The sequence below is a fragment of the Lissotriton vulgaris genome, chromosome 4_1 (genome assembly GCF_964263255.1).
Source record: "Lissotriton vulgaris chromosome 4_1, aLisVul1.2, whole genome shotgun sequence".
NCBI lineage: Eukaryota > Metazoa > Chordata > Amphibia > Caudata > Salamandridae > Lissotriton > Lissotriton vulgaris.
The window spans coordinates 1,922,905,389-1,922,926,861 of NC_141691.1; positions in this window are offsets into that span (position 1 = coordinate 1,922,905,389).

The window sequence follows — 21,473 nt, forward strand, 5'->3', positions numbered from 1 at the left end:
GCCTTTTTACAAATCAAAGATACTGTGGCCTTTGAACCCTACCTGGACATGATCACCCACCCCCTTGACCGAGCCCTTTATTTTAAATTTAGAGTTGGATCCCTCCCGCTAGGTGCTGTGGTATCAAAATGGACATCAACGGCCCGTACTTCCCCTAATTGTGCATGTTGCCCGAGCAGGGTTGAGTCCATTGCGCATGTCCTATTTGAATGCCCGGATTATGCAAGGCCTAGGAGCTCTTGGCTGAAACCTCTTTGTCGGAATATGGGCACACGTAACCACCTAGTAGCCTTGCGTATCTTAACCACGGACACTTCCCCTCCTATAGTGTGTGGAACAGCAAAATTTTTAAAGCAGTTTTGGCTTATTCGTTGTAAGAGATTGTCAGTAGCTGTTTAATTCATTTTTTAGCTAATTTATTAACGGGCACTTCATGTTCTTTTATCTTTTTTAATGAGTTTTATACTGGCTTCTTGTAGCAATGTTTTTCTTTTTGGAAACTGTAATGTTTGTATTCTAAATGTGCTTACAAGATATCTTGCATATCCAATAAAAGCTTATGACTGACTGAAAAAAAATATCCACTCTCGATCGAGCTCCAATCATTGTACTCTTGTGAGCTTTTCCTCATTACTAATTGGCAGATAAACGTGGAATTGTACAAACTGGCAGTTTTCCCTTGTAACTCCTATTCTCAGAGTTATGAGTAGGCTCAGGATTCTATCCTGGAATGTTAATGGTCTCCGCACCAAACCCAATGCTAATAAAATTTTGCAGTACCTTCGGGACGCTGATGCGGGGATCATTATACTCCAGGAGACACATTTAATTGAAAGTGAAATGCTTGAGCTAGTTAAGAAGAACAGGTGGATAGAAACTTCAGTCTCTACATCTCAATCACTGAATATACGGGGTGTTTCTATTCTTTTCAAAAAACCCATGAACATGAAAATTTTACAGCAGAAGGCAGACTCCGGAGGGAGATGGGCCATTGCAGCAGTTGAGATAGGGGGTACTGTTTTAACACTAGCAGGCTACTACGGGCCTAACTGCGACGATCCTACTACACTAGAATCATTATTTCTACACCTTCTAAGATTTCCAGAGCCAGTTATAATAACCGGCGATTTTAACATCACTTTGAACCCTCTATTGGACAAGTCCCCTAGTAGCAGACAGCAGGCCTTCTCCAAATCTAGAAACTGCCTATTAGGCTGTATGAACCAATACAGATACGTTGACATCTGGAGGGTTAGAGAGGGCCAGAGGCAAGGCTTCTTGTTTAAAAACCTTAAATATCGACATCGATCAAGGATAGATTTTATCCTAACCAGCCGAGCTTTGGTTGACTCCGTCTCCGGCGCAGACTATATTCCTTCGCACCTCTCTGACCACTCCGCTATGAAGCTGGAACTGGAGATGGGTGGTAAGCCTCCCACCCGATTGTGGTCCTTTGATAGATCTCTTCTCACCTCTACGGATGATATAGAGTTTCTTCAATCAGAAGCGCGTGAGTTTTTCAATACCAACACTGGCACTGCTCCAGCAGGCACAGTTTGGGACGCTTTTAAGTGCTTATTAAGAGGTATTATTAAGAACAGGACTGTATATAGAAGAAGGCAGTATATGGAAGAGGTGTCTTCTATTGAGACTAGAATGTCTGCAGTTCAGGTAGATATTGATACCTGCAGGGCTGAAGACAGTCATGATTTATCTCTGAAACTCGCAGAATTAGACGAACTGAAGAATAAATTGTCATCGGTCCTAGATAAGCGTGTCTTACAGAGATGGGAGGCAAGCAAACTCTCTCATTTTCAATATGGGGAAGGGGCAGGTAGATTGCTGGCCTGGAAAGTTAAATCTGACCGGGTCCGAAATAACATTGTCTCAGTTACATCAGATAAAGGCACTTTTACAAGTGATGCAGAAATTAGGGAAACTTTCAAAATCTTTTTTCAATCAATATATCAGGAAGATCTTAGTGTTACACCTAACGATATTACGAGCTGGCTAGAGGATATTTCCCTACCATCCTTGTCATTTGAACAGAGCAGGTTTCTGGAAAAGGAAATAACTAAGGCTGAAGTAGAGCAGGCCATAAGGGGAGCCAAGGGCTGCAAGAACCGATGGTTTACCGAATGAAATTTATAAAAACTTGATATCAGAGGTGTCTGCAATTCTAGCGGCCTTATTCAACCAAATATTGAGGGATGGAGATGCACCTCCCGCCTCCTGGGACAACGCCTCAATAACACTTATCTGGAAGCCAGGAAAGCCTCCTTCTGATTGCGGCTCGTATCGGCCAATTTCAATTCTAAATGCCGATTACAAAGTTTTGCTACTATACTGGCCAAAAGGCTTGGCCAGGTTGCTCCTGACATACTGCGTCCCAACCAAAAAGGTTTTGTAAAGGGGAGACAGCTATATGAGCTCACTTATGATCTAGTAGGAGCCATAGACGTGGCCATAAAGGAAGCTCTCCCCCTATCGGTTCTCACGTTGGACGCTACCAAGGCCTTCGACAGGGTGAATTGGCTATACCTGTCGGAGGCCCTGCAAAAATTCAACGTTGGGGACAAATTTCGTAGAGCAATCAACTTGCTATATCGTAGCCCTTCAGCCTCAATCTTGATTAACGGGGGCCTTTCTGAGCCATTTAGGGTAACTAGGGGAACTAGACAGGGGTGCCCCCTGTCCCCTCTCCTATTCGATTTATACATAGAGCCGTTTGCGCAAAAACTAAGAGATAACATACTGATAAAACCTTTTGTTTTCGGCGACTGGGAAAAAAAAGTGGCACTTTATGCGGACGACATTATGATTTTTTCGACAGATATCAACACAGCATATCCAGAGGTCATAGACCTAGCTCTTAAATTTGGTAAAATTTCAGGCTATGAGGTGAATGCCTCTAAAACAGAGTCAATGTCTTGGAATGTCAACTCAATTATACATAATGAAACATCAAGAGTTCACCTACGATATCTGGGGATAAATATAGTTAAAGATATTAATCTGATCGCCTCTTCAAATTTTGCTAAAGTAGCTGCGCAGTGCCGAAAACATATGAGGGTCTGGTCACACCTTCCGCTTACTATCCTAGGTAAGGTTAATCTTGTAAAAATGTCTATTCTGCCAAAGGTTTCGTTTTTATTTAACTCAATTCCGCTTTTTTTTTTATCCCAAATTAATTTCTAAGCTGAAGAGCGCGATTTCTAGTTTCATTTGGAACAATAAGAATCCAAGAATCTCCTGGAAAAAAATAAGACGTCGCAGGGAGAAGGGCGGGCTGGCGGGTCCAGATCTCCAGGTTTACGCATGGGCATTTCAGCTTTCACATGCACGAATGTTACTAAAAACACCAACAGAAACATGGGTAGGTCATATGTTTTCTACTTTGCTGAATTGTGAGGGAGTTGGACAGGGCAGCTTTTTGTTTAAATTTGGAGATCCCAAATTTTTCAAAAAAATAACATTGAAGGTACTACAGGGGTTGGCCACTATGTGGCATAAAGTGAGGCACACGATCAAACTAGGTTATTACTCAAACAGAGCTCCTATATGGGATTTACCCGCACCCCCAGCCTGGGCTGAAGATGCACTAACACTACCACTAAAAGAGGCTGAAATTACCTCCAGGGGCGACCTGTTTATGGATGGTTCTCTACTCCCTTGGGATTATTTGACCAACAAAGTCGGGCCAAGCCTGTCAAGATTCAAATATATACAAATATCAAGCTGGGCCCAGGCATACTACACACAGTCAGTCCGGAACAGCAGTTTACCTATAGATGGATGTAGTGAATAAGTGACGCGCCTGCTGGATAATCCCCCTGCAAAGAAGGAAATATTGCTTTGGTACAATAAGATCTTACAGGAAGCAGACGGAAAATTTTGCCTCCCAACATTATTGTGGGCTGACTCAATGCCAGGCATAGACGTGGAGGAGCTTTGGTCAGCTTCTTGCGGGGTGTTGTGGGACCTGGTCAAACCAGCCTGGCTCCGAAGGAACCATCTATTTACAATGCACAGGGCCTACTATTCCCCGCAGACGCTGTCAAAGTTTTCTCTGACGGGCCGGGTCTTATGCCCAAGGTGCGGACTAGTGGCAGCATCTGACATTCACATGTTTTATGAATGCCCACAAATAACCTCCTTTTGGGATTCCATAGGCAGCAAGCTGTCTTCGTTACTGGACTCTCACATCTCTATTGATCTCGTCCTTGTCATCTTCGGTTTGAGCGGTAAATCCCGCAGCGCTGCCTCCAATCTGGTGTTTTATTCCATTCTGGCGGCGCGTAGGGAAATTTGTAGGCACTGGAAGGATGCCTTGCCGCCCACCTTCCACGAATGGCGTTCTTCAATCCTCCAGATCTCAAAACTCGACCTGGCAAGGGGTGGGAACCAGGGTAGGAGAGCTTTTTGGACACAGTTGGAGCAGTCATGTTGAGCCTGGGGTTTTTTTTTTTCCCCAAATCCTATGATTAATGCAGACATCGCTCACCCTTGGTTCTATGGCAAGACGCTGTGGCGCCTGTGGGGCTCTGGCACCTCGGGCACTATCTACCAACAAAATTGCCCTTATGCTTGAGTTTTCAAGGCTTGCGAGTATTTACTGCTGGGATTTGGCCGCCACCCTCCCCTATGTTTTCCCTGCCAGCTGACGCTGAGACAGTACAGAGCCGCAGCCTGATTTCCCGCTCTGTGGCAGTTTTTGTTTTGATAGATTGGAGCTATGCATGCAAATGAGGATACAAAAAAAAAAAAAAAAAAAAGAAAATCGGTAACCTGGTTCTACTGAATGAATATTTTATGCTAGATGAAAACTATAATGTTTATTTTTCGATCTGAATCTCCTGAGATACCACCCAGTAAGGAGATATAGTAATTCAAAGCAAAGGTATCTAAAAAAGCAACACAATATCCTAGGGGGGGGCGCAACCATCCTTCTACATTACACTGTAGAGATACTGACGTTTCGTTCACCTATCAGAAGGTCTAAGAAACATCTAAGAAACTCATCAGAAAATGTTGGAAAGCAGCCTCCTCGTCTGTAGCTCTTACTTGCATACTGTTCAATCCAAGATGGCCGCTTCAAGGGAGCCTTAACAGGCATGATTTTTTAAACTCTAGCAGTACTTTTAGTTTCAGTTTCTCCACATCCTCTGAAATGCCCGATGACATTCTGGAAGCACCCGTCCTCGTACTCCTTACACTATCCTCCTAAGCAACTCAATTAAGGAAGTTTCAACAGAAACTTAAGTATGTAAATGGTTTACATGACACCCCTTTATGAAACCAGGCATTGGACTGAGTCCTCAATCAAAAATAGGCCAAACAGAAATAGAAAAATGCAATCCAATTTGAATAAATCATAACGGTTGTTTACAATACTCCATACAAAAGAATGAGTTTTGGTTACAATTCGAAACATCTCTTTTCTTTCTGTACCCTGTATTTTAACATGGGACTTCCTCTCAAAGAACAATTTATCTCTTCTCTCCACTTTCTTCATGGCAACATTTAAAATGTAAATACATAGGTTGTCGTGTTGTTCCTAATAAAAGAGAAAAAGGTATGGGTACAGTCTCTAGTGCAAGCGGATTATAGCAGGGTAGCCTGGTGGTCACCCTGGGAATCCATTTTGTTGGATTTAATGCCCTCACACACCCTTTCAGGTGTCATGCTTCATCATTTGTGCCTGCTCCTCGTTGGGTCGGCGGTGCAATACCCAACGGGCAACACCTCATAGAGGGGCTCTTTGGCGGAGATCTTTTTCCAACTGCCGTATAGATGAAGTGCGGGTATGGGGCCAGGATTCAGGGTAGACGTGACTATGACTATATGATTCAGTTTTGTAATTGGCCATGGTGCTACAGTTGCGCCGTAGCCTGAGGAATTGCCCATATGGCAAGTTAGATCGTAGGGCTTTTGGGTGATGGCTCTGGTAGTGAAGCAAACTATTGCGGTCAGTATTTTTCTTGAATAAAGTAGTACTGAGGGATCTCCCTTCCATACATATCTTGAGGTCAAGGAATGCTATATGATTACTTGAGGCAGTTATGGTGAAGGACAAGTATAGGTTTAGACCATTGATCCATTCAAAAAACTCTTTGTATGAGTCTTCGTTACCAGACCAGAAAATCAGAATGTCGTCTATATAACGCTTCCATAACCTTATGTTCTCATGGAACGGATTAGTCAATGGTGATATGTTGGTCTCTTCGAAATTTGCCATGTACAGACATGCTATACTAGGGGCTACCGTACTCCCCATGCAAGTTCCCTGCGTTTGGTGGTAGTAGGTTCCCTTGAATTCGAAATAGTTCTCAGTAAGAACCTTTTCAGCACATTCCATTATGAAGCTGATGGGCGTAGCAGACGTCCATTCCGTTTTTTCCAGAGCATATACCACTGAGATCTTTTCCTTTATATAGCAATGTGGTGGAAGATCTCCCTGAAGCTTTACCCGCTGGACACTGTCGTTGTCTGATTGCTTTTAACTTTAGGTGAGTTGTGAATAACTGCGTGCAACAAATACCAACTTGGTATTCTATGTTAAACACAAGGCTTTTACCTTCACATGTCACTCTCACTGAATCCCCACTGTTGAGAGTGCTTGACACACGTGTGTAATAATGTTATGACACGCATGACATGACTCACTATAGCATGCGGAACACACAAGTAGTAAAGTCATTGATGCAACGTGTTATAATTTGTTTGTGATATGCTTTCCCCCTTTTTACTCCAACAGGTATTAACAATCACAACCTGAAGAAGGGTAATATAATATTGTTCTTCCCTTCACCCACTAGGATGGTAGCCAAACAAGCTGACATACACCATACTGTGTGGTAACAGTGTAGACAGTTACATACACCCCTAGATACTTGCTAACTAGTCCCCCTGGTCCTGAAGAATCGCTCAATAAATTTTAGAGTAGCGAGAAACATGTTGACCGGACTCTAACACATTCCGGATGAGAGTGGGAAACATCACTTTCCACTACTCTCCTCTAGGAAATCTTTTTAACTAAAGCAGTGGCCCTCCTGAATAAAGTGTCCTTGGTACCACTAGCTTTATTTTAATTCACATAGTCACGTCTACCCTGAATCCTGGCCCCATACCTGCACTTCATCTATACGGCAGTTGGAAAAAGATCTCCGCCAAAGAGCCCCTCTATGAGGTGTTGCCCGTTGGGTATTGCACCGCCGACCCAACGAGGAGCAGGCCCAAATGATGAAGCATGACACCTGAAAGGGTGTGTGAGGGCTTTAAATCCAACAAAATGGATTCCCAGGGTGACCACCAGGCTGCCCTGCTATAATCCGCTTGCACTAGAGACTGTACCCATACCCTTTTCTCTTTTATTAGGAACAACACGACAACCTTTGTATTTACGTGCAATTTGGGCACGTCGTGTTTGGACCTTCTGCTCCTACGAGAGCAGTAACAGCCCAAGACTCCTTATTCTTGATACCAATTCCTCTGCACGGCTCACATCCGTAGGAGTGTCTCTCTTTTTTGGTTGGTAAGATTGGCTCTGTCCCCCTCCTTAGTCCTTTTGCCTAGCTATAGTCAGCCAGGCTTGGATTCCCAAAACAACATCCCATCTCAGTCCACCCCCACTCAATATGGAAGGACAAGGACTGAGTTTTGGTGAGGATGATGCCGCAGCTATCCTCAGAACTCCCTCTATTTTAAACATGGATAATGACACAGCAACAGGGAGCAATACAGCTGACTGGAAAACACTCTCTGATCTCAAAAGAGAGTGGATAAGGATCAGCCTACATGGCGCCTTAATGGCAGAATATTTCAAGGCCAAAATTGCCCCGAATGTATTGATTGTCAAAAATTTCCCCAGGATATTCTGGGAAGATGGTCAATTTAAGGTTGAATGGTCCCAGATATCCTGGAAGTGTACACATGACTTATTGATCTTGATTGTCAATACGTCGAAACGCTTGGCCGACGCCCTACTAGAAAAAATCCAGGCATTAGAAGCGACACTGAAAAATGCAGGGAATAACCCAGGTTTCAAAACAAAACTGGCAGAAATCAACAAAGAAATCAGTGAACACAAGGACTACCTGATGAAACAAAAAGTCAATAAGTTACAAAAAGATATTGACCGCTTTGATAAGGAAAAAGTATACCCATACCTTAAAAAAGACTACACCCCCTCGGGTGCAGGATACCTCTCTGACTCAAGTAACAACTCGTCAAGAAGAGGGTACCACAGTGACAGTAATTCCAGTGGGGATGAATGGCAAACACGTCCACGACAGGGTGGAAGAGGTGGGAGACGGGGGCAATACTCATACAACCCCCCCTCACAACTACCATTCCCAGGACACCCAATGTGGCAATATCCCCAGTTCCCGCAATCCATGCCACAATTTGGACCACAATACCCCCCTCAATTTGCCCCCCAAGGTAACCGGCCTTTTTTAGACAGAGGTTGGGGCAGAGGGCGAGAGCGAAAGAGAGGGAACGCTACCGACAAACGGGTGCAATGGGAGGACACGACACCTCAAGGGATGGACACCCGGAGCAAAACGAGCAAGAAATGAGTCTCGTAGTAAACCTTTCTTCACACCAGCTAACTGATGAACAAGAGAAGGTACTCCAAAAAGGGCTGGGCTTTGTCCCGACACCTACAACCGACAACTTCCTCCAAACTGTCGAGTTACAAAAATTCTTCAGAAAAATAAGACTTCAAGCCTTCTTCGATGGGAAACCACACGAACCCATCGAGGACTCCGGGTTACACAATGCCTCTATTTTCACCCCTCACAGTGGCATGGTACCTAGTGAGGTACTGACTTATGAGCAAGCAGTCTTGAGAGACATTAACAACATAACAAACACCTCGACATATAACAATATGTCTAGAGAAGAAAGGAACATTCTCAACACTTTATCCAACAACGCACTGCTAACAATCAAACAAGCAGACAAAGGTGGAGCCACTGTGATAATGGACACCGTGGATTACGATACAGAGTGTCAAAGACAACTCAATGACACAAAATACTACAAGGCCATCACCCAAAATCCAACAGAACGACTCGCACTATCAATTGTGAGCATGGTGGAGTCAGAGGAATGCCACGGCTGGCTCAGTAAAAAGGAGGCAGAGTTTCTTATGAAAAAGAACCAGAAGGTCCCGTACTTTTATACGCTGCCCAAAATACATAAAGGAGTCACTCCAGTACCGGGGCGCCCTATTGTATCAGGGATAGATTCCGTACTGGAACCTCTTTCAAAATTTTGTGACCACTTCTTACAGTCCCTTGTAAAACAAATACCTTCCTATATTCAGGATACCACCGATTTACTACGCCTACTGCAGGATCACAGTGAGGCTGGATCTATTGACTTCCTCATAACCCTAGACGTCGAGGCCCTCTACACCAACATTCCTCAGAGGGCCTCCCTTGGCGTTATGGCTACTGCTCTGGAAAAAACTGAATGGACGTCTGCTACGCCCATCAGCTTCATAATGGAATGTGCTGAAAAGGTTCTTACTGAGAACTATTTCGAATTCAAGGGAACCTACTACCACCAAACGCAGGGAACTTGCATGGGGAGTACGGTAGCCCCTAGTATAGCATGTCTGTACATGGCAAATTTCGAAGAGACCAACATATCACCGTTGACTAATCCGTTCCATGAGAACATAAGGTTATGGAAGCGTTATATAGACGACATTCTGATTTTCTGGTCTGGTAATGAAGACTCATACAAAGAGTTTTTTGAATGGATCAACGGTCTGAACCCATACTTGTCCTTCACCATAACTGCCTCAAGTAATCATATAGCATTCCTTGACCTCAAGATATGTATGGAATGGAGATCCCTCAGTACTACTTTATTCAAGAAAAATACTGACCGCAATAGTTTGCTTCACTACCAGAGCCATCACCCAAAAGCCCTACGATCTAACTTGCCATATGGGAAATTCCTCAGGCTACGGCGCAACTGTAGCACCATGGCCAATTACAAAACTGAATCTGCTATCCTTTCAAGAAACCTGAGTGAAAGAAGATATCCCACTAGAGTGATCAAAAGAAGCTTGAAAGGAGCACAGAACAACAACAGGGAGGGCCTCATTGAACCAAGAGAAAGAGACCCTACAACTGCTCAACCTATGACTTGTGTGACGACTTTCACACCAGTATCCAACCAAATAAAGAAAACTGTGAAACGCCACTGGTCCATTCTCAATACAGGCACCCTCAACAAAGACCAACCGAGGTTCACCTTCAAAAGGTCAAGGAACATGAAAGATATCCTTATCCACACCAGACCCAAGACAAAAAACGAACCCAACCAACAGGCAACTCTATGGAACCTGCCACCAGTCACCGGACACTACCCATGTGGTAGTTGCACGGCGTGCCCTCTGACTAAAAAATACAAACACATCACCTTATCTGACACATTCAGGTGGGAAATGAGAGGTCACACAAATTGCAATAGCTCGAATTGCATTTACTTGATCATATGTCCATGCAACCTATACTATATAGGTATGACGACACGCACTGTGAAGACTAGGATATCTGAACACCGAAGCAATTTCAGGTGCAAAAAAAGCAACACCAAAATGTGTAGACATTTCTTAGAAATGCAACACACCCCAGACTCTCTCCAATGGCTTGTCCTCGAAGCAAATCAACAGACTTCGAAGGAAGGTCTGTTCTACAAAGAACAGCGTTGGATACACAGATTGTCCTCCAACAGCAAGGGTCTGAATGAAGATATACCCTGGGCAAGTCTCTGACATGATTACTGAACTCACAATACCTCCAATTAGCAAAACACATATACTGCTGTATCAGTCCAAAGCAACACCACATTCCAAAGATCTTGGATATAGAAACTCCCTCCAACCTGTCTATAACTCCCTCCAATCTGGCTATAACCCCATCCACTCTGATTGTCTAATCATGCTACTAATCACGGGGTGTAACCTAACAAAACCCTAACTGCCATGAAGAAACACACTCTATAAGCAGGACTGCCAGATTAAACAGATCAACACCACTCTAATATGGCCGAAGCAGCTTTCATTACAAGATATAGTAATGACTACAACCTTATACCAGTATGCCACTTTTCACAATTGAATCAGACAGGCATCACGATGCCGTTAAGCTGCTAAATAGTCAAATACGGGTGCTTGGAATAAAACTATTAATTTGTCCGATCTGTGCAGGAACTAGCATTTATGACACCAACCCTAGAATTTGGTCCCGACACAATTCGTATTTTAATCGCAACGCTATCCCCTCAAAAATCATATACATAACCTCACTAATTCACTATAGAGGCTACAATTAGAGTTTTTTAAAACATGTAGTTGATAACCATTAACCACTACAACATGGCCGCCATTACCGCGAACCAATCGGGCTCGCAGACACTTCCCTTTATAAACAAAACCAACCCCTCCCACTGCCTCCACCCGGTTCCAGCAGCGATGGGTAGGTGCGTGTAGCGAAGCTCAGGCACTCACCAAGTAAGTGACAAATATTTAACTATACGGGAAACTGGTTAGATAATAACGCGCCGTGATGTCTCAATACACACGCGGTATTGCTCCAGCATACACGCTAGGCGTAATCTAGCCTGCCGGCTCCTGCCCCCCTAACACAGCACTGAACACCATCTGAATGTAAAAGCTAGCGGGGGTTGTAGACGAACGTCACCATCACTGCACTCGTCCACTCGATAGGGAAGCTAGACATGCGCCAAAACTATTCAAACGCTCACGTTGTATAAACTATGTCCCGCCGGCAATTACTTTTAACACTGCGCGGTGACAATCCGCGAGGGGCGTTTACGAGCAGGAGTGTTACCGCACTCGTTAACAGTCAGGCAAAAGGCTCTCTATATGCCGATAAACGCCACACTCTGTACTAAAACCCCCCCCTTTTTTCAAGAAAACTCTACAATGAAGCACACGCTGAGTTAGACAATTATTGCTTTTATAACTGCATAGTTTATACACGCTTGGTTCTTTTGCAAACCACACCAGGCAGACTACTAACATAAGAACAATAGAACAATTGAAACGGACTGTATATGTTTCACATTTTTAAACAGCATAAATTATACCCAACACTACCCAGTCCCAAGGAGTTGACCACCACCTCCCTCTTACTCCATGGATACTCGGGCTACAAACAATACAGTGAGCACTGTCATAGATAAACTAAGTGTAGGAATATATTCACAACCTGAAACCTAGCCCTCTAGACACACTTATTCTAGGGCAATTACACTCCCTATCTTTAACCTAAGGATTGTGACCCATATTTTCTAATTTGAATTTCTTGGCTTAAGTTTGGTCTCAGTATAGCACAAACATTAAACAGTAACAGCAAGGTAGACTGTTGATATCTATGTATTACACCGACATCAGTTTGGAAACATCATACAGTCTCCAAATATTCCTGCATATACCACTGAGATCTTTTCCTTTATATAGCATTGTGGTGGAAGATCTCCCTGAAGCTTTACCCGCTGGACACTGTCGTTGTCTGATTGTTTTTAACTTTAGGTGAGTTGTGAATAACTGTGTGCAACAAATACCAACTTGGTATTCTATGTTAAACACAAGGCTTTTATCTTCACATGTCACTCCCACTGAATCCCCACTGTTGAGAGTGCTTGACACACGTGTGTAATAATGTTATGACACGCATGACTCACTATAGCATGCGGAACACACAAGTAGTACAGTCATTGATTCAACATGTTATAATTTGTTTGTGATATGCTTTCCCCCTTTTTACTCCAACAGGTATTAACAATCACAACCTGAAGAAGGGTAATATAATATTGTTCTTCCCTTCACCCACTAGGATGGTAGCCAAACAAGCTGACATACACCATACTGTGTGGTAACAGTGTAGACAGTTACATACACCCCTAGATACTTGCTAACTAGTCCCCCTGGTCCTGAAGAATCGCTCAATAAATTTTAGAGTAGCGAGAAACATGTTGACCGGACTCTAACACATTCCGGATGAGAGTGGGAAACATCACTTTCCACTACTCTCCTCTAGGAAATCGTTTTTAACTAAAGCAGTGGCCCTCCTGAGCAAAGTGTCCTTGGTACCACTAGCTTTATTTTAATTCACATAGTCACGTCTACCCTGAATCCTGGCCCCATACCCGCACTTCATCTATACGGCAGTTGGAAAAAGATCTCCGCCATAGAGCCCCTCTATGAGGTGTTGCCCGTTGGGTATTGCACCGCCGACCCAACGAGGAGCAGGCCCAAATGATGAAGCATGACACCTGAAAGGGTGTGTGAGGGCATTAAATCCAACAAAATGGATTCCCAGGGTGACCACCAGGCTACCCTGCTATAATCCGCTTGCACTAGAGACTGTACCCATACCCTTTTCTCTTTTATTAGGAACAACACGACAACCTTTGTATTTACGTGCAATTTGGGCACGTCGTGTTTGGACCTTCTGCTCCTACGAGAGCAGTAACAGCCCAAGACTCCTTATTCTTGATACCAACATTTAAAATGTCCCAATTTTAGCCAATGGCTTTATATCTTGATGTCATTTATACCTGTTCCCTCAAAAAAGTAATTTGAGTACTACATTCACATTTAAAATGCAACAGTTTCCTATAGGGTATTATGTTTTTAATGGGATTAGATGGTAACTTAGTTCAGTGTACATTCCCCGTTAGACTCTTTAACAGTAGTGTCTGTATCTGGTTTTCCATTATTGTTACTCTGACATCCAGATAAAGTAGATACTGCTTACTAACATATATAGAAAAAGACAGATTCAAGTTGTCAGAATTCAATTTCTTGAGGAACTCGCCAACATCTCTTGTGGTTCTCCTCCATTTAAACAAAGTTCATCTATATATCATAACCAAATACCTATATGCTGAAAGTATTCTTAGTTGTACCCTAATATATATGTGCTACTGGTGGTCAACTCCATTTTTGACACTCACTGTTCATCCCTGTGGTAAATTTTTATGCTGCAAGTAATAACACCTACTAGCTCTAGTGGTTTTGTGTGCGGTTTTCAATTTCCTAAACTTTTAGTAACAACAGAATTGTCCAAGGGAAGGTATTATGTCTTTGTAAAGTGTTTCTAGTTCATCTTTGTCCCTACAGCAAGTGCATTGTGATACTCTTCCACAGAGAGAGCACACTGCAAGTCTGTAGGAAACTGGTCTCTAAATAGCATACTAAAATGAAGTACACTGATTAGAGAGTCCAGTGAGACTCAGATTTGTATACAGAGGCAAAAGTAGATAATACTAACGCTCTATTTGTTGTAGGGTGGGCGAGCAGTTAGGCTTATCAGAGGGCAGTGCTAAGAATGTGTTGTACTCACAGAGGCAATAAATGAGGAACATACTCAGGAATGACTCTGAGACCAATTTGCAAAAAAAACCCACAGATGTTTAAATATTTTTTAAGACATAGAACTTTGTTTACTGGTAAGTACTTTTTAGGTTACCAATTTTCAAAATAACTCACTATTGTGCACAATTACTCACAATGAAAGTCTAAAATTATACAGTTGGTTCTAGGAGTTCACCTTTGAGGAGGTCATTGGTAGTTCGTGTACTGTAAGCGGGGGCCACCTAAAACAGGCTGCCCAAGGGTACTTACAGGTAAGCCCGGGGGACCTCAGATGAGGGATCAAATTGAACTCCTCAGGATGAAGGAAGCACAGCTGGGTAAGTCAGGCTCTGCGCATCTAGATGGTCTTTGCGGTCAGGGTTGGCAGGTTATAGGGAAGATTATGGGACAGCTGGGCTACTCACAAAGTAGGTCTCAGGAGTCTCAAAGTCCCTCAACAGTTGCCTGCTTCCTGGGCAGTTTGAGTCTGGATTGGAGTCTTCATCTCGGTGTCAGTTTCAGGTGGTCCTTTACCTTAGCTAGTGCTACAACATGGCTCCAGTAGGTCCTGGTAACCTCTCACTTGGGAAGAGTACAGATTTGACCTTTGGTAGCTGTGGTTTGGTTGCTGCTTTGGTGTTACTGGGGAGTGGCAAGTTGGTAAGTTGCACTCTGCAAGTTTGGTGCTTGCGACTGTAGGGGAGCAGTTCCTCTACTCAAAGGGAGTTCTCTGTCAATTGTCAAATGGCCGGAGGTGCTCTGGAGTTCTTGAAAGCCTCACAGCAGCAGGATGAGTCAGCATACCATGATGGTTGAGTCCAGGCAGGGTTTGGCATCAATTTTCTACAGCAGGTATTCCGGTTTTTAATCAGCAGCTCTTCTTTGTCGGTTTTCTTATTAGGTCAGTCGAATCTGAAGGGCCTAGGGGTGCCACCTAAAAACTAAATTTAGGGGCATTACAAGTGGGGGGACAGGTAGTTACCAATTGGTGACCTACCTTTAGGGTGTCTACATCCTTTATGTTACCACATAGTGTGGGAAGGGGCACAACCCTGACCCTGATAGGCTAATTCCCTCCATCCCAAGATGAAGGGATTGGAAAAGTGGGACCCACATCACTTACACCACCTTAGGGGTAGTGCTTGCTGAATGTGGATACTACTCCTCATCTAACTCATTTTCCTACCTGTCCTTCCACCAAATGTGAAGTGGGACTGGAGGTTGGCATGCTCCACTAAATGTAGATGCTTGTGTTGCATTTCAAAGGCGGCATCACCTTTGAAGACTCCGCCTTGCAAGCCATGCCAGCCTGGGGGAGGTGTCAAAAACCTCTGCCCAGAGCAGTCATTGCTCTCAGCCTCTGAGAGCACAGGCTTCCACCCAATGAGGTCATAAATATATCTGGTGGTGGCAGGCTGACTAAGACTAGTCAGAACCCACACCAGTGTTTGGTACATTTTCAGGGAGCACTTATTAATAAATCCAACACGGGCATCAGTGTAGATTTATTAAGATGAGATGTTTGGTACCAAACATTCCTGGGTACAGTGAAGCTATAATGGTGCTGGGAAACTCGTAATGAGTGTCCAGCCCATGTACTCTCTATGGCTTCCCTGTGCACTTACAACTTCCAAGAATTGACATAGATATTGTAGGGTCATATCTGCTCAGGCTCCTGTTTTTCTTTCCTTACTCCCCCTACCTGGAGCTCCCTTCCCTCCACTATCCGACTGTGTCCTGACTATATATGCTTTCGTAAACTCCTCAAAACCCATCGTTTCCAGCTAGCCTACAATTAAACCCCCTATGCCTTTCTTTCTGCTTTGTCTCTGAGCGCCATGAAACCAATTGGTGACCGTGCGCGGTAAAAAATCTTTTAACATAACATAACATAACATAACATAACATAACATAACATAACATAACATAACATAACATAGTGCACCCTGGATAGGGCAGTAAGGCCTTCAGAAGAGGTGATTTACCTATACCTGATGTAGCGTCTATTGGCATGGCACATAGGGTTGTCATAGTGCCATGTCGACTCTTCAGTTTTCTCTGCACCAAGACACGCAGCCTGCAATGGCAGTTACATGGCTTGGTCAGGGGTCTCTAGAGTAGCACATTTTTTTCGGAGCAATAAAAGTACAAAGCCACTTAATGTTCCTTCTTTTTTTGGGTTAGCCTTTCTGATTTACCAGATATGCAAGTTTTTGTCTTCTCGGTTTGTTCTTTCTTGTATTTTTTTTTTACAAAGACTTGATTTCTTCTGCCAAGCATCCATTGAAACCATTCACTGAGAGATGCCTGTCACCAGCAAATAGAATAAAGGTGCGGACTAAACCTAGTCACAGACGACATCCTTTCCTGCCTGTGATTTTGAGCTCCCCGTTAGAATTACCAGCGGTCTTAATATTGCACGTCGTATGAAAACCAGAGAGCACTTCATCCTGGAGACAATTAACACATTAAAAATAATTTTCGCCGTCTCAGAAGGACTCCATAATGACACGTTTTTGATTATAGAATGATTTCCACTGGCAAATTAGTTTTAAACAACTTGTGCGAAAATGAAATAAAGTAACGGTGTAAGCTCGCCTTTGGAATTGCAGGAGAAGGCGCCATCTGTCGCCTGAGATTCAAGTTGATATATGAAACTGAGGGTTATTTTTTTGTTTACAAAACTGATAAACACGAGTTTTAAAAATGTGCAATACATCAATATGTGGTTCGTTTTCTTGCCAGACACAAATGTTTAAGTATTTTGCTTCTGTATCATCTCTGGAGATCTGCAGAGCATGTGCAACCTCGGGTCTTGCACATCAGGGGGCAGATTTACAAGCCACTTGCACCACTTTTGCGTCACTTTTAACATGGGAAACGAGACACGAATGTGGCGCAAGGGCCTTGTAAATCTGCCTCTAGCTCTTAACCTAAAACACATCTTGAAAACGAAATGCAGTGCTAGTGCTGAGAAAATGGCTCTAATCCTGGAATATCGGGCATAGAAAATCGAGTGGCCACAATATGCTGACCAAAATATCGAAAAACAATTTATTGAGTAGGTAAATGTGGATAGGTAAGTATAGATTTACTGTTATGAACTCTTCATCTACATACCTTTACAATGCAAGATCATCAAGCTACGTGTATGTGGAGTTTTGTATTGACAATATTTTAGTCCTCAATATCTGGGTCAAGATAGTGTGGCCACTCAGCATTCTATTTTTGATATTCCGGATATCCATCTCAACATGGCAAAATCAGCTAGAATATCATCAAATGCACAGTTATTAAAAGACAGTGGCGGCCGGCACAGGTAAGAGTGGAGAGCGGTGAGCGGTGAGCGGTGAGCGTGGATGGTGGGGGGGAAGTCGACAGACAACAGAATTGGTAAAATGAAAAAGAAATAAAACCACTTACTTTGCGCTCGCCACATCGCTGACTTGGTGATGCGGTGAGCGCATGGTAAGCGGTTTTATTATTTTTTTAAATTTAATTTTACCTGTACACTCATCTGTCGACTTCCCCGCACCCCTCCCCCGCAGCACCACTCACCACTCTTACCTGTGGCGGCCTCCACTCTTAAAAAATCATGGATTTGTAAAATGTTTGTGTTCTGTTGCAAGGTATCCACCCCAGAGGAGGAAGCTTCAAGATTTAACTCTAAATAGAGGGGGAGAGGATGGGCTTTGGCCACAGAAGAACTGTATTATGAGACGCTATAGTAAAACCAGGCAGCAGCAAACATGTGTCTTCTCTGCTTAAAGCTATCAGGACGGCACATCGATTTCAGAACTTGCTGCTGAAAGCACATTTTTATTTATTTATTTATATTTAAATTTATAATGCGCAACAGCTACCCGCAGTGGATTTCCCGGCGCAAGGGATAGACTGAAGAAGAAAAACAAACCTCTCAACAGCACCATGAATCAGCTAAAGCGGCAGGCACATCATTGGAAAAGTATGGTTTTCAATTTTTTCCTAAAGCAGAAAAGGTTGGTTTCTGATTTTAAAGTAGTAGGTAGCGTGTTCCAGTATTTGGGGCCAAGATGGGAAAAGGCCCGACCCCCCATCCTTACAAGCTTGAATCTTAGCACCACAAAATCGCAGAGTGTTGTTTGATAATTTCAAATGTGTGTCTACCTCAGCCTTTTATCCTACTGATGTTTGGATATTTGCATAAAAAAGTTATATAGGATAATAGTGAACATATAAAAAAAGGCTTCAGGTGGGAATGGAGAGGAAGGGGCATACGGTTCAGGATCAATATGGGTTTGAGGAAGATAAAATAAGATTCTTATACATTAGTTAGGCATGCAATGTTATATTTTTCAATACTAAATGAACTACCATGGAGATCTCTTGGAGCTAGAAACCATACTACCTCGTAATCAGCTTGATGTCCACCAATGTTGCTCTCTGTAGAAGGAGATAGCTCTTATTTTTATTTTTTTTAGTTTCTCATACCACCCCAAAAAAGTGACACCAACAACAAGAAGTCTAAAAGCATCTCATTTGGGTGCCAGGGAGCTCTGTCTTCTACTCCAGTTTTTGGTTCCACTACATCCATTTCTAGCGGAGTCACATGTAATCATAGGGCCGTGATGTCCACTTTCCATGCTGAAAGCCAAGGGCCTCATTTATGAGGCGGTGCGTCACTTTTACGCCGCTGGTGCGTCACTTTTTGTGACGCACCAGTGGCGTAAGAAATGCGCCTTGTTGCGCCATATTTACAAAGTGACGCACCCCTGCGCCACATTATACCCGCGCCAGGTATAATGTATGCAAGGGGGGTGTATTGACGCAAGGAAGGGTCGTAGAAGTGACGCAGTGAAATCTATGGGATTTCACTGCGTCACTTTTAGGACGCAGTTGCGTCAAAATCTTGCGCCTGCCTCACAGCAGGCATAAGAATGAAGCACGCCCTTTCACATGGGGCTTGCCCCATGTGAAAGGACGCATTGCTGGAGTTGCGTCACTTTTGTGACTCACTCCAGCATTGCGTCACTTTTGCGCTTACAGATACGTCAGAAATACTGACATATCTGTAACTCCTTGCTACATGATGCGTCATAATTAAATTTGACGCATCAGGAATGTCGCAAGGAGTGCGCACTGAGAAGTGACGCATCGCTGCTTTCATGGAGCGATACGTCATTTCTCATAAATGAGGCCCCAAGACTCTAGAGGAGCCCAGAACCTATCCGTATCTCCGACTCACCCTGTTCTTTCCATAACGTACAGCTGCTTTACAAATGCGAACCACTCTGCCATTGTTGGGGGGTGAACTTGCAACCACGTCATGCCGATCTCTCTCTTTGCTAACAAGACCATCAGAAAAAGCAACTTGCTGCAGCTCCCAACAGCCTCAGCATCCCCTGTCTCACAAATGCCATAAAAGACCTAAGTGTGGCTTACCTTGATGGCTGGAGTGAAAACAGATGTCAAAACCTTACCCACACCTTGCCAGAAGGGACCCAGGGCGGGACATTCCAGGAACATGTGCACATCTACGCTTCCTGCTGACCACAACTCTTACAGGCACATACATCATTCCTCACAACCTTAGCCATTTTGAGAGAACCCCAATAGCACCTGTGAATGGTAAAAAAAAATGGTTCCTCCTAAGTGCAGCTGATTTCACTGTGCTATATAACAATTGTATTGATATTTGCCACAGCTCCCCAATCTCTGCGTCTGGCATAGCCCTCACCCAGGTTGCAAATGTAGATTAGATACCAGTACCAGGTCCAAACTTCTCTCTTCTTGGGTGTAATATCTGACTGATCCCGGTGCAGGAGTCTCATTCATATTTAACCAGGAAGTTGTTTGTAAGTATTTGAAAACTGAAATTGAACCCGCTGTTCGTTCGACCCATTGTTCCCACGATAGTGGTTTACCTTCATCCCACAACTGCACCCAACTTGCAACCTTATCCTTTTTCATCCGAAAGCACAGTCCATCACTGTAGCACCACGGGGCCCCACAGGAGTTCCATATAGAAATATGGACTGCCAAGAATGGTCTGACTTCAAACCACAGCCTCAGAGCAGCCCGTGAAACTCTAAAAAGGGTTATAGTCATCATTGGCGGGCAGAGAGGTCACGCTTTGCAAACATTTTCGACCTCCAGCAAAGTTTCACCGCCCAAAGTTAAAAGCATTCAGTGACACCAACTGTAAACTCTTGTAGGTCAGCCATAGAAGATGCCTAAATTCCAGTCAACAACACTATCTCATTTTTTCCAGATTTTTTTTTTGCATTTACTATAGAACGGTAATAAGCACCTTTTTAGAGTGATTTCTTATGGGGTAGTGCTGACATCTGAATTAATTACATCTTATTCCATTTTTCAATGTGTATTTACTTTGTTTGGAAATGTTGTACCTGTTTATGAATGGGTCAATGGTTTCTGATTCCCACATAAATTCCTGCTTGTGCAAGGGTCAGAATTACAAGTTGGTGTTATTTAACGAATCCAGTAATCAATGAATGTGTTAAATTCTTCATCTATTACATTTTGGCCAAATGTCCATGGAACTAAGCAGAGTAAAGTACACAGGGTTTTATTTTCGAGAAATTGAATCAGTGCACGTGCAGGGTCATTTTCAAAGCACAGGGATGCAACATATTTACAATAATATGTTGCATCTCTGTGCTTTCCCCTGGACTGGTGCACAATTGGCTGCCATCCGCCAACGAAGGCACACTTGCACCATGGTGTAAGGGTGTCTGCGTTTAGGGGGAGATTGTGTTTGTGCAGGAAAAACAATCACAAGGGGTGATCTCCTCTTTCTATGTGTGCTGCAGGTTGCAGCACGCACAGAAAGAGGAAAAACTAGGAGAAATGAAAACATTTCTCCTTGTTACACCTCCCAACGCTTCCCCAGAGCCATAGCATTCTGGCACATTACCAGGTTTTTGAAAGGTTGTAAATCTAGGAATGCGGAAGAGAACCTGGGTTTTACGTGGGAACACCCAAAGCAACACCCATGGCACGCCCCTTTCATGCAAAGTGCTGTGTGAAAAGAGGACGTATTCACAAGGACACGAAAAGCCATGCAGGG